This window comes from Lepisma saccharinum, chromosome 29, assembly GCF_977018435.1.
Source record: "Lepisma saccharinum chromosome 29, izLepSacc3.1, whole genome shotgun sequence".
In the NCBI taxonomy this organism is placed as follows: Eukaryota; Metazoa; Arthropoda; class Insecta; order Zygentoma; family Lepismatidae; genus Lepisma; species Lepisma saccharinum.
This window is the reverse complement of record NC_139257.1, coordinates 2,939,706-2,953,815: the sequence shown is the minus strand read 5'-3', so window position 1 is coordinate 2,953,815 and position 14,110 is coordinate 2,939,706.

Genomic DNA, 14,110 nt, shown 5'->3' with positions numbered 1-14,110 from the left:
TGTGTGTTCCGGCATAACTCCTGAACGCCTGCAGCGATATCAACCAAACTTGGAACACGTATCACTTGCAACCTTGAAAGAAATACTGTAGGGGTAAGATACCCCTGGCACATCTGGCACCCCTGGGGTAGGGGTGGGAGAGGGGTGACATGCAAAAATAATCGAAAATGACAGATATTAGTGTGGAATCAATAGTTTTCGTGGTCGCTAAGATGAATAGGGACACTCCGAATGCTGTTCAACTCCAAATTCACCATCTATCGGGATGGGGGTGGGGTGAGAGGGGGTGTAAATTAAAATGTCAAAAATGACCTAGATTAGTGTCAAATCCATAGTTTTCAGAGTCTCTAAGCTAATTGGTGACAATCACGATGACCAAACCTCGTACACATTTGACTTATAATCTGAAAAGAAATACTGTGGGGTAAGACATCCCTGGCGCCCCTAAGGGTCGGGGTGCGAAGGGGGTGACATGTAAGAATAATCGAAAACGAAGTATATTATTGTGGAATCCACAGTTTTCGTGGTCGCTAAGATGAATAGTGACTCTCCCAATGTCGTACAACTCCAAGAGACCTCTGCCACTCTCTAGGGGTGGTGGTAGAAAGGGGATGGCATGTAAAACTAATAAAAAACGACCGATATTTATGTGGAATCCATAGTTTTCGGGATCGATAAGATGAATAGGGACACTCTCAATGTCGTTCAAATCCAAGACATCCCTGGCACCCTTAGGGGCGTGGTGGCAACGGGGTGACATGTAAAACGACCGACGTTAGTGTGGAATCCATAGTTTTCGGGATCGCTAAGATGAATAGTAACACTTCGAATGCCATTCAACTAAAAGACACCTCTGGCACTCCTAAAGTTGCTGCCTAACCAACTGTTTAACATAAATCCATAATTCCTTAGAACCATATTCTTCTAATTTATGGGGTGAAATGTAAAAATAATCGAAAACAACCGATATTACTGTGAAATTCATAGTTTTCGGTAAATATCGGTGAAATGTAAAAATAATCGAGAACAACCGATATTACTGTGAAATTCATAGTTTTCGGTGTCGCTAAAATGAATAGTGACACTCCCAATGCCGTTCAACTCCAATACATCTCTGCACCCCTAGTGGTGGGGGTGACAAGGGGATGACATGTAAAATGACCGATATTATGTGGACTCCATAGTTTTTGGTGTCGCTAAGATGATTACTGACACTCATAATGACGTTGAATTCATTTAGTCTTACTCCTGGAGGTGGAACTAAATATGTTGTTAAATTTATATTATAGTGAATTTGCAAAAAATAATACTTCATATATTGTATACTGTACTTATACTTTTAAATACCTGCAAATGAAAGTAGTTAAATTTTACGCTATAGATTTAATTCATTAAACACCCGGCCAACGCTGGGTAACGAGCTGGTATAGTATAAGTTGGCATCAACTTTATCTTAATTATCCGTTTTGATGAAATCTACTTACGTGTTTATATTTTGCTTGGTTTTAATGACTAAGCATGAGAAACGCTGTGGAGAAAGTTGTGTTGTGAATTACTTGATTAACAGTTTCAGGATTTCTGCCAAAAGAGGTTTGCACACTAAATTGAGGGTGAATAAAATATCCAAAGGAATGAAGTCATTTTCATTTTAATTCAAACCCAACACGATTATTATGTGCAGTGTCCTGGATGCTATGGAAGATGTTCGACTCATAATGAAATTTCAAAGGTTAATGCAATTCTTGAATTATTGTTGCAATTCTCGACAGCAATGTGAAAAGTAAACAAGTCTACAGTATTTTAATATAACTTTATATCACATTTTTCAGTTAAGAATCATCAGGGTCATTCTTTGCATATTTAAGAACATATTTGTTAAGGTTTTGTTTAGAACTAACATTTTATAAAACTAACTGGAACGAAGGACATCGCCGTTCTTAAGTACCTAGGTATATTGGTAAACAGTTCTATCAATTATAATAAAACATTATAATATTTATCCAGTTGCATGTTTAATCCGTTAGAATGAAGTACGTTTTCACATACAATTTTAAGTTTTATCTTGTCTTATAAACTGTGTTGGAAATAAATAATGATCGTTGTCTAAACAGTACTTTGCTTCCTATTGGGTAAAAATGATCTTAGTTCTACATCTTATCAGGCAGCATAGGTAACAATAAATGATTATTTGGCAAACTTTCACTTGCCTCAAGTGTAACTCATCATCTGTGGAAATTATTATAATTATACACATATGTATTTTACATAATTTGTGTGATATATTAATTTTAAGATAATTTTTAAATTATTTTTGAGAAAATTACTGCAAACAAAATATGGCATCAACGTTTTCATATAGACAGATATACAATAGGTTACTACTTACCTCAAAGAATATTACATAATCAACGTTGCGTGTGCGATCGAAAAATATGCAAAAAAAAAAATATATATATTCGAAAACATTCATACAGATGTGTTTAAAATAATAAGAATTGAGGCACTTCCGTGTTAATAATTCATCAAACAAGAAAGTTGCTTTCATCCTCAAAATGTCTTCCATCGTTGAATCAAAAATCTTTATATTAATTTTGTACTCCCACTAATAGATGACAATGGTCGGTTGCTAAGATGGTGTTCATGGGTACGACTAAATGTTTTATGCAGTATTATATCTTAAGATAGATAAATTTACCTAGGAGATATTTCCATCCAAACTGAACATCTCTATAAAATGTCATCAAGGGATACGTTGTAAAAAGCCGCACCAGATATAATCTGTAAGTAAGTGTGTGTTTGTATATATATATATATATATATATATATATATATATATATATATATATATAAACACACAAAATGCATGAGTCACCTAAATATTTCGTGAAGAATAATAAATATTGAATAACTGCCTTAACAGACATAAAAAAATGAGAGGGGCTCATGAAGTATGATTCTTGACGTAAACTTACGTTTCTTTTTAAAAAACGTATACCTCATATTATTTTTAGTTCGATTGAAAGCAAAAAGAACAACATTAAGAATGGCGTATTTTAAGTTGTACTACGTCAATTGTTCTTAAGTAACGTGAAGTTGACGCTTGAAACAAGTATCTCAGAACTTGATTCGTGTATTGTAACAAACATATCCCTCTTTTTACGTCATTCGTCTGTTAACAAACATGTTTCCCATTTCGACGTCATTCGTGTGTTGTAACAAACATGTTTCTCCTCTTGACTGTACCAATTTACATCCCTTGATTAGAAGGCAGCAGTTTTAACGATAAGCTATCAGTGCGGGGAAGACCAAATTTAATCTTTTGATCTCTTGGGTTTTAAGAATTAGGTAGCTTGTGTACAATCTGGTTTCTTAATGTCATATTTTTTGTGTCTGAGATTTACAACATTAAGGATAGATATAACAATGAAACGGATCAGAGAACATTGTTAACGAAAATGCAATTGGAGCTCTATTGGAATGACGATCTAACAGGTATCGTACTATTTGCAGACAGTCTTAGTTGCGAACACTAGCTGCCTGATCAGGAAACATCTCGGAGGGCTTTGTCCTAATTGCGAACATATGTCTCTGCCCTGGGACGTACAACTTTCTCTCACACTTTCCAAGTCTTTTTAACGAGTTTTTTAAAGTGACTCAGTTCCACACTTGAGACTGATCGTCGCCTTGTTGGAACAGAAAATTTGACACGATTAAAGACGACGCCAAAGTTTAAATAATTGTGGCCTATCTTTTACGCGACTACACTGCTCGCTTCTTAGCTGAAAATAAATTCGTCAATTCATAATACAATTATTAAATTTATCTGAATTTCAAATTCAAATATCAAAACATGTGACACTGTACTAAAAATGTATGAATACCGCCAATCTCCTTAAACTTCTCAGTACTCCTCGCCAACCTTTCGTAAAAGAAAAAAAAGCTTCCATTCACACCGTCCAGGCTCATTTCCATAAAATGAAACATGTCAACATGCCGTTACACTTTTTTGCTGAGCCTTTAAGGTTTATAAAAGCTCTTCCATTCTTGGATGCGGCCTACCTAACTCACCGTTGATTTTGTGATTCCATCCCACCACGGAATTATTTTGTCCGGTGCCTCCTGTTGAAGCTGTTTCACATTTGTTTTGGCACTAAGGGTTTTTGAATATATTAACACGCAAATGAAAGCCACATTACGTCGAGAGACTCGACGGATGAAATGACTTTGGTGGGATTAACAAAGCAGAAAACTATTAGAAATGGTGCTGAGTAACTCAAAGGTGAATATTGAAAATTTCAAACATGGAATCAAGACAAAATTGAAACAATGATACAGGCGCGGCTCGTGCATAATTTTCTTGGGAGTTCACCAAAATTATGCAAGGTGGACTTATCTAAACCTTTTGAGACACTACACGCTTTGTTTCGTAGAGATAGTACTGGGAAAATTATCAAAATTTGGCCGCTAGATTACTGACAAAGTTAATTTGCTTTATGTTCAGATAACAGTGACAGCACCAAGGAGTGTGTGTGTGTAGGGGGCGATCATTTTAATTTAAGATTTTCGAATGGTATTGTATTTAGGGGTATCTCAGAATTCAGAAAATATTCTCGCCTCAATTTTGCCAACTCTTTTCTGGTCCCACCTATATTATTAGAACTGGATCCTGAACCTACAGTTAAAAATACAAAAATCTGCTTGCTAATATGAGTATGTATCAGTAATCGAACCCAATACCCATTGATTACAAGATAATTCTTATATAACTATTCGAAAGTATATCGCTAAATCAAAGCGATTCGATTATTTTCTATGCAATATGTTAACTTCTCACACAGCAACAACTACACTCCTTCCAATACACAATCCACCTCACTCCACTCAACGTATCACCACGCCAAATATATTTCAATCACCAGCCACGCACTTAAAAAAAACTAACAAGTATGGAGACAATGACACGTAACAAAGTCAATCGCGCGTCCCCTCGAACACAATCTCGCGCTAGAGTATAACTGATCGCACAAACCCAAAACAACTTTTTGGTCGTCTTCTGACGTAAGTGCGAAATGCCTTCATTGTTTGGTTAGGCTTGAATAAGGTGTAAATACTACATTTTTGGTCAAGCACGGTAAAGCCCCGAAAATTACAGTGTATATATTCTAAGACAACTAAACATAAAAAGCCTAACATGTCAACGAAAGCATTTAGTCTGACGTAAGAAGACCAAAAAGTTGTTTAAGTCATGTCCGATAAGCGACTCCTCGCCCTCGCGCTATTTTTGACTTTTCTGCTCCTTCCACCTGAAGTGTTTCCATCTTAAAGAAGAAAACTCAGAATGTGTAGGCAAGTTGTTTTCTATCATATTTATCTTATTTGTCCCATCATCTTTACTTCTAGCTTTCGTTTGGGGTCACCTCTACATTAATCTAATAAGTCTTGTAAAATATAAATAATACAATGAGAATGCCAAATGAATTCAAATTGAAACACATAGTGCAATACTAGAAGAGAGAAGATCGTGGTTCACTCCAGCTCGCTGGTGATCCTACGAACTGCGCATGTCCGTTTTGACGCGACGACCTTCCTGGAGTATCAGACTGCATGTATTTTCGCCATATGTACGCGTCGAGCTTCTGCTATCCGTCCTATGCTTTTAGCATGGTAGGGGTTGCCTTGCAGAGGTTCAGCGGAGGCTTTACACGAAACGGAACTAGAGGGGAGCTGAGTGGCTCTAGCACGCGGTTTCTCCTTCTGACTAAGAGAATTTGGCACTCTACGCTTATGAACATCTCAGTTATTGTATATTTTGTATATCACAGGGGGTTCACTGCACATTTGCGCTATACAGCCAATCGCGCCTGCAATTATATACACAAACGTTTCCAATTATTCCAAACACCGAGCTGCAAATCCCATCTCCTCAGTAACGCAGCTGGCGATGACAGGAGAGGCACAAAGGCAAATTTTGAGAACATAAACTGATTTTGTTAGATTTAGACAAACTTTCAAAGAAAGTACATATCATCCTAGATGGTTCAATAAGTATCGTATGGTACCCTCTGCAAATGAATTAATATTTACTAATATTGCTATCCTATTTCACAAGAGAAGCACGCTTTCTTCCGGTACACCCTGTACAATAAACTGGATCAAAGTAAACAGACAACTTAGTCAGTAGCGGCTTCTGCCTATTCGCACATTCGCACGTACACACTCAAATAAATCTGTAATGCAAAATGTTATTATTATACTTATTTATGGAACTCTATCTCCTTCGAAATATCAAGTGTTCCTCCGCCGCGTCACCAAAAGAGATGGCGGAGAAGCGTTGGATCAGTGATATCAACCCGCATCGACAGAGCCGCGCTTGAGGCTTGAACGCAATGTTAGTTTCGCTCCATATAACGCTGTTGAAGCAGTCGCGTAAAGGACGCTGATTGGGTCTCTTGGCTTGAGCGCCGTTTGAGGAGAGGTTGCATCATTTACGAAAGCTGTGAACTCAACGATCGGTGTGCGAGCAAATGTAGTGTTGCAAACCCATTCCATTAGAGATCGTGTGACAGAGTCGAGCCAACCCATATATCATTGAAAATGAGGGATTATTATTTTTAGAAAAGGGACATTTCAATGGTATATTGTCCCTCCGATTGTGTCCCGTGCATGATAGAGGAAGAAAAGGGTGAAGGTGAGGAGGGTAGCTGAAAGCGAGACGGGTGTTTTAAACATGCCTGATATTGCCTTTACTTAGTGCATCTTGTCCAAAATATAAAGTCTCTGTGGCGCAGTAGACGAATTATCAACCCACGCGGAGGGAGTGCACATCAATCAGCCAACTGTTTTGCATTGTGTGTTTCTGTTAATGAGTTGCAAAATTGTTTAGCGCTGTCAGAAGCTCATACCTGTGTCAGTGCAAACTGTTTGATTTCATGATAAATAGGGAAACCGTACGTTGCGAAAGCGTTGTTGAATTTTTGAGGGAAGTAAGTTACAAAGCCTATAGAAACTGCAGAAATATATAGATAAGTCGGAAGGGAAGGACATATTACAAAGCAGAGCATTGCGAACTGAGTGAGTACTACAATTTTCTTTAAGATTTATTATTCTCTTGATTTCGCTTGATTTGCTTGGTTCGATCAGTCTCTCATTATAAATAAACAACAGCTAGATAGATTACAATTGATTTCCTCCATGTGGTTGTTGGATCGGCTTCTTTGGTATACGCCTGTGTTAATATTCTTCTTGTTCATTAATATCAGCGTAGCGGAGGAGGAAGTTTTATGAAATATATATTCCAATTCGACAATAGCATTGATATTGTAGATCAGTATTTCTATGTATTGAGTGATTTTGTTAGATTATCGAATGCTGAATTACATATTGCACAATAACATCTCTCTTCTCGTGATTGGATGAATAATTTCCGAAATATTTGAAATTTGTAAAAAATATTTTTTTAAAAAAAATATGAAATATAATTCTATCATAGCCTCATTTTCAGTGAAAGTTAATGAAAACTTGGGTTGTAAATATATTAAGCATCCATATGTGCTCAAAAATGGGTGCGAGAATTTGACCGTGGTATTATAACACTTCTGGACATGAGACTAAAGTACACACCCATAGATCCAGACTACGAGCCGCCACTGCCCTTAGTTATTCTATACAATAAACTAAGATTATCATAGATCCTCTAACAAGATGTCAGTTTACCCACCTGGAATCCATACCGCACCCATTATGCATGTGTATTATCACTAGATTTTACATTTAAGACCTAGACCCATTAATAGGAATGCATAAGAATTTATGCAGATCTGGAAATTCAAGATATTGAGAGTTCGAACCCAAACAGACACTGACCAATCCCTTAACGTTGTTGAAACCCCCACAATGCTCTCATGTTCTCATTAGCATAAATATAACCCAGAGTGACCAATGCGAAATGAACCTCCCCCGTTTCTGAAAGAGAATACTGACGTTACTATATGTATAGGTAAGTTTATACACACTGACGAAGCTTGAATTACAACACAACTAATTTCAAACATGTGTTTTTATTTTGTTAAAATATTCGCACATTCAGGTCTACAGCTGACACTCAATTGTATAGTATAAGGCCATATGCAATTAATACCTGCAAATATTTTTCACTTTTAACTGCATGAAATCAAACATTAACGGTACTTACAGACCAAAGCAAACAAGATTGTATAACCATTTACAACTTAATGAAGTGCCTTTTCTTACAATAGCACTCGATGGTATGCTCCCCTTGATAAGGATGAAGCATAAAAATGAAAAAAAGGACGGATTTTAAACTGGATAAATAATGATAACTTTATCGACAATATTAAATGCATAAAATATGATTTTAACCGAGGAGAAATCTTCAGTAGACAAATATATGTCAAAGTATATCACATGACCTTGACTCGATTTATATTAATTCACCCTTTACAACTTATCTAAGTGAAATTTGACATATCAAGTATAGACAATCGAAGTTTATTACAATAACTGGTCTTTGTACATTATTTTATGAATACTCTATTCTGTTTCCTAAGACGGCTACCCGACGCGCTTTGTTCCCGCCACGTATATCGATGAGACGCATACGCAGATTATGGCCAAAACAGGTTACACACGAATGAATTGATTGATTGAATTGTTGTTTTTAAGTCTACTTTATGCACAGAAAGGTTAATTGGGACTGTACCGACAGTTTAAAGTGGGATCCGAAGCACTATGTGTCTCCACCGAGTATCAAACGCGGGACCCGTTGATTACAAGGCGACGACGCTACCACTGAGCCATCGGGGAGGCCTGGTTACACACGAATGCTAGCATAATGTAGAATGAGATGGTACTTGGTTTCGTCAAAGTTCCTCATGCATCCATCTGGATGCCACTTAGTTAGAATAAGATTTTGTACTTACTTTGGCACCTCGCATACCAACCATAGTTTACATCGGCAGTATTGAAATTAAATTATCCTTTCTTACACTGTCCTTCACATCAATGTTCATATCGCATCACAAATCACATTTCTTTATGCACAATTCGCGCTATTCTGATCATCTCATGATGTACTCATAGCTACAGTAGTTATTCACCCCCGTTGAAGTCGATAAATCAATTGATTGGAAAAGATCGATCAAAGATCAATTGATGACCAAGCAGTGTGGGCAAGCAAGGGTGTTGGTTTTGGGTGATGACGTCATAAATGGGTGGGGTTTATTTTGTGAGGAAGGATTTGATTGGTGTGACGTCATTGAATGGGTTGTGATTAATTTGTGAGGAGTGTTTTGATTGGTTGTTGGGGGAGGAGGAAAAGTCGGTGGGGGAATTGATAAGATGGTTTCCTGTTGTTAATGATGAGGTGACGGTTTTCTGGGAATGTTGATATGGGTTGAGGTTTCCTGTTGTTAATCAGGAGGTGACTACGGTTAGTTTTCTGGGAATGATGATATGGGTTTCCGTTTCGGTTGGGGGCGTAAATGACTGTTGAAGTTGATAAGCGTTGACAGTTGAGAAGATAAAGGAGTTGGAAAGGAAATGTGTTGGGATGTTGAAGCGATATGGAGAGATTGTGGAACACGTGTTGGGACATGTCGGGTGTTTCTTGGAATGGGCGTGTAGAAGTTTGTGGGAACGTTGATAAGGTATGACTGTGTGCAGGATACGTTAGTAGGCGGCGGAATGGAGAGCGGGCAAAAAGAGCGGAAGTGTCTAATTGGTTTTTAGGGGTGTTAGTTATGAGTTTAGTGGAGATAAATGCTATTTGTGTAGGAACATGTGCTGATTGCGGTTGGGACTGTAAATGCAAAGATAGAGAAAATGTGATACTGCTGGATGGAGAACGGAAGGAAAGAAAAGAAAAAAAGTACGTTTCTCCGATGAAAAGAAAAAAGTACGTTTCTCCGAAGAGGTGGATGTGTATGTGATACCGGGGGAGGAGGATCGACGAGGTACGTGGGCACTCGACGCTCTGCGCGAGAGTATGCGCAAGGAACTTCAGGGAGAAGTTATCAGCGAGGAAGAGGAGGGGTAGGTAGGTATATAAAAAGTTCCGTTGTGTTTCAATTTCACTATTCACCAGACATCTTCAGCTGTGTACATTATTGGAGATAGTTGTTACCGGAGGAAGCGATAGAACAGCTATTCGAAGGAAGGTAAGTATGATGGGTTTGGTGTCCTGGGTGTTGACGTTTTTCGGTGGGGTGATTGGAAAATTATCCCCAGCTGAACCAGTTTCGGATTGTAGTAGTGACGTACCTGCTCCTGAAAGTTTACCGGAATCATCGATACGTCCAGGTGGGAGTACGGAAGAGAAATGGTATGAGGGTAGTTGTATTAGCGAAGCAGAATTTCGACGTAGTTGGGAGGAAAAAAATGCCGCCCATCATGTATACGAGAAACTAAAACGCTGTAGAGGAAAACGTATCGATGATGACGGTAAACATTCAAGGAGGAGGAAACAGAATATTCTGAAGAATGTTGTGTCTAACCCCTTATATGGCTATACGGAGTACTCTCCATGTAAAACAACGTGTCTGGCATACCCTGCTACGATTTCTGGTCTAGGGAAAGTGAAGTCGTCGGTCAAACCAAAATTGTCTGGTGGGAAGAATTGTGAGTTGCTGATTATAGATGCACCTGTAAGATTCCGAGAATCTCTTCTGGTCACATATTACAGCAGGAATGTATCGCGTGAAAGATCTTTGGAATTGGACAATGATGGATTTGCGATCAGTATGTTCTATTCCCGACATCGTACGCACGGATTATGCGAGACACATTTTGTTACAGAAAGAGCTCCCGTGTACAGCCACTTACCGTACTGTGTGTGGTCGGAGAAAGTAGCAGTTGATATAGCTGCACACGGGTACCAGGCAGGGCCGTTCATTGTAGTTACGGGGGTTACCTCAACTAACTGTATATGCCAGGAAACAGAGACGGAGTTAAATTCCGAGCATATAAATGTAGATTATCTGCATGTTCCTCCTCAATGTGTTGCCACAAAATATCTGATGCGAGCCGGCGAGAACTTGAGAATTCTGTTTCAGGCATCGAGATGGTTCGCTATGAGAATTTGGAGGAGCTAGTTAGTGAGGAAATCCCACGTGTCTACCGAGTAGGGTGCCACAAGTCCTACATGATAGTTGATTACTGTGACGTTTCAACGTTAATGCAGATGTTTCGAAAAAGTTACCGAGACTCTGTAAGTAGTATAGTTAATGCTATAACAAGGACCACTTACATGTGTAGAAAAGAAGAAGCTCAAATAATTGAATAATCCGATTTGCTTACACTTAAAACAATGGCAAGAGGGGCTTATACCCTAATTCTTCAGGTGTGATATGCTCTGATTTTTAAGAAATTCTGAATTTTAGTGTAGAAAAAGAAGAAGCCTCTCAGATAGATTTGTTTATACTTAAAACAATGGCAAGAGGGGTTTATATTCCAATTTTTCAGGTGTGATATGCTCTGATTTTTAAGAAATTCTGAATTCAAGTGTAGAAAAAGGTGAAGCCTCTCAGATAGATTTGCCTATACTTAAAATTATGCCAAGTTCCCATATCATCTTATTGTTTATAGTGTGTTTTTTCTGTCAAAATCCCAAGAATCTTGAATCCCCCCCCCCCTCAGACAAATTCGGCCATGTGTGTAAAAGCTATATCTGTGTGAATGTTGTTTATAAACTTGTCAAAAATATGGCTTTTTTGTATGAAAACATGCAATCCTGAATACAATTCTGGTTTTGTCTTGTTCTGTTAATATAAACACAAGTGAGACTTACAGAATATTTATTGCACAGTTCAAAATCCAATTTTGAATTGTATTTAGTTGATATAGAGATGAGGTTTTAAACCTGGTGAAGTGTGTTGTACATCAGGATAATAGAGCAAAACTATCACCAAAACCTAGTTACTGCTGTTGTTTGGGTATAAAAGCACCAGCTCAGCCACTAACTGCTGAACCCAACTGATATTTTGTATAGAATTTTGATTTGAACCCCAAGAAATTTTATATAATAAACAACAACAACAAAAATGCCAAAACAAAAATATTGCAATCAGTGTAATAAAAATATATCTAGTTCTAATTGGGCTAGGCACCGGCATATTTGCGACCGTAAGAAATGCAGAAAGGCCACAAAAATGTGTCCGAGATGCCATAAAATATTAAGCAAGGCATATTACAAATGGCATAAGTGTAATTCTTATGCACAGTTGCACAGTCATCAACATTGCCCCCGCAACCATCCACATCTGGTCTGAAAAGAAAGCATGAAGCACCTGTTAATGCTGGACCTGCAAAGCAGCTACGCTATGAACCCATCCATAGCAGTTTTAATGCCCAACTTAGGGATTATCGGTTTGTATCAGAGCCAAGATGCGGTATTAACAATTTTTTGAACAGTATAAATTCTGATCTGCAGGCAATTCTTAATGCACAAAATGGCTCTTATAAGCTGTCCCTCAAATTATATATACAATATAAGAAGCCAAATGGCACAAAATTTACACAGCCCCACAAAACAGAAACTGTACCGGTATATTCAAATGCAAATTCAAACAAAATAATAAGCAGGTTGATAGATCAATTGAATATTAAACACTCTGAATTTGCAGCAAAAGAGTCTGGATGGAGCCTATGCGGATCTCCACACAAGTTATATGTTAATATTTCTGAATTCAGCCCATTACAAGGATCTACATATCTGCCATTACCTGCCAATATTAAAAACAAAAAAGCTGTGGTTAATATTGAAAATACCGACCAGAAATGCTTTTTGTGGTGTATATTAGCTGCTTTGTTTCCAGTTTCAAGGCATTCTGAGCGAATAAATTATTACAAACAACATGAACATATTTTTGACGATGCAATGGAGGGTTTAGAATATCCAATGTCTGTACAGAATATTGATAAATTTGAAAAAAAGGCCCGGGATATTAATGGCAAACAATTATCTATTAATGTATTTATTTGTTCCACTGGCCGTGGCAATTGCCCGATAGAACCTCTCAGAATCAGTATATTTGATGATGAATCTGCTGTTCCGATTGATTTGCTCTTAATTGAAGGGGATGGCACATATCATTATACTCTGATACATAATCTTGAAGCTTTAGTGAGAACACAAATAGACAAATCTAATAGAATATTTAAGTTGTGCAGAAGATGTTTAACTGTACTTGATGGTCAAAAAATGGTGAATGGGGTTCAGGAAAAAAAATGCAGAAATTGCAAAAAACAAGTTAATTGAGCATCTGAAATATTGTGGCAATCATAAACCTGTTCATATGGTGATGCCTAATCCAAGTGAAAATTGCAAATTCAATAAGTTTGAAGCCTTGTTGGAACACCCAGTATATATTGTCTGTGATTTTGAATCAATCCTCAAATCTCTTGCATTCTGCAATCCAGATCCTGAAGAATCTTCAATTACACCATACCAGCTACATGAACCTTCCAGCTTTTATTATGTGGTTGTACAGGATGGTGTTGTTACTAAAAAAGATTCATACATGGGAGCAGATGCCATCAAAATATTTGCACATAGAATAGAAAATGAGTGCCGTGACATAGCATCTAACATCTTATTAAAATCAAAACCCATGTTGCCTTTAACAGAGAAACAGATTGAAGATTTCAACAATGCAGAAAAATGCCCGGTATGTGATTCTGAATTTTCAGATACAAATATCAAGGTGAAACACCATTCTCATACAGATGGTCGATATAAACAGGCCCTGTGTAATAGCTGTAATATTAAGATCAAGATACCAAGATTTGTCCCTATATTTTGCCATGGAGCATCCAATTATGATTTTCATCATTTGATCAGGTATGAGGGGTTTGAGAAGCAGAATTTAAATATTTTAGCTGAAAATGATGAGAAATATATTGCTATTAGCAAAATAATTAAAGTTAATGGTGTTCCTATTCACATAAGATTTCTTGATTCTTACAGAATTTTATCTGCTAGCCTGGCTACACTGGCCACTCAATTATCTGATGATCAATTCAAAATCACACGTGCATTGTTTCCAAATCAGGACCTGAAATTAATTAGGCGAAAGGGGGTATATCCATATGATTA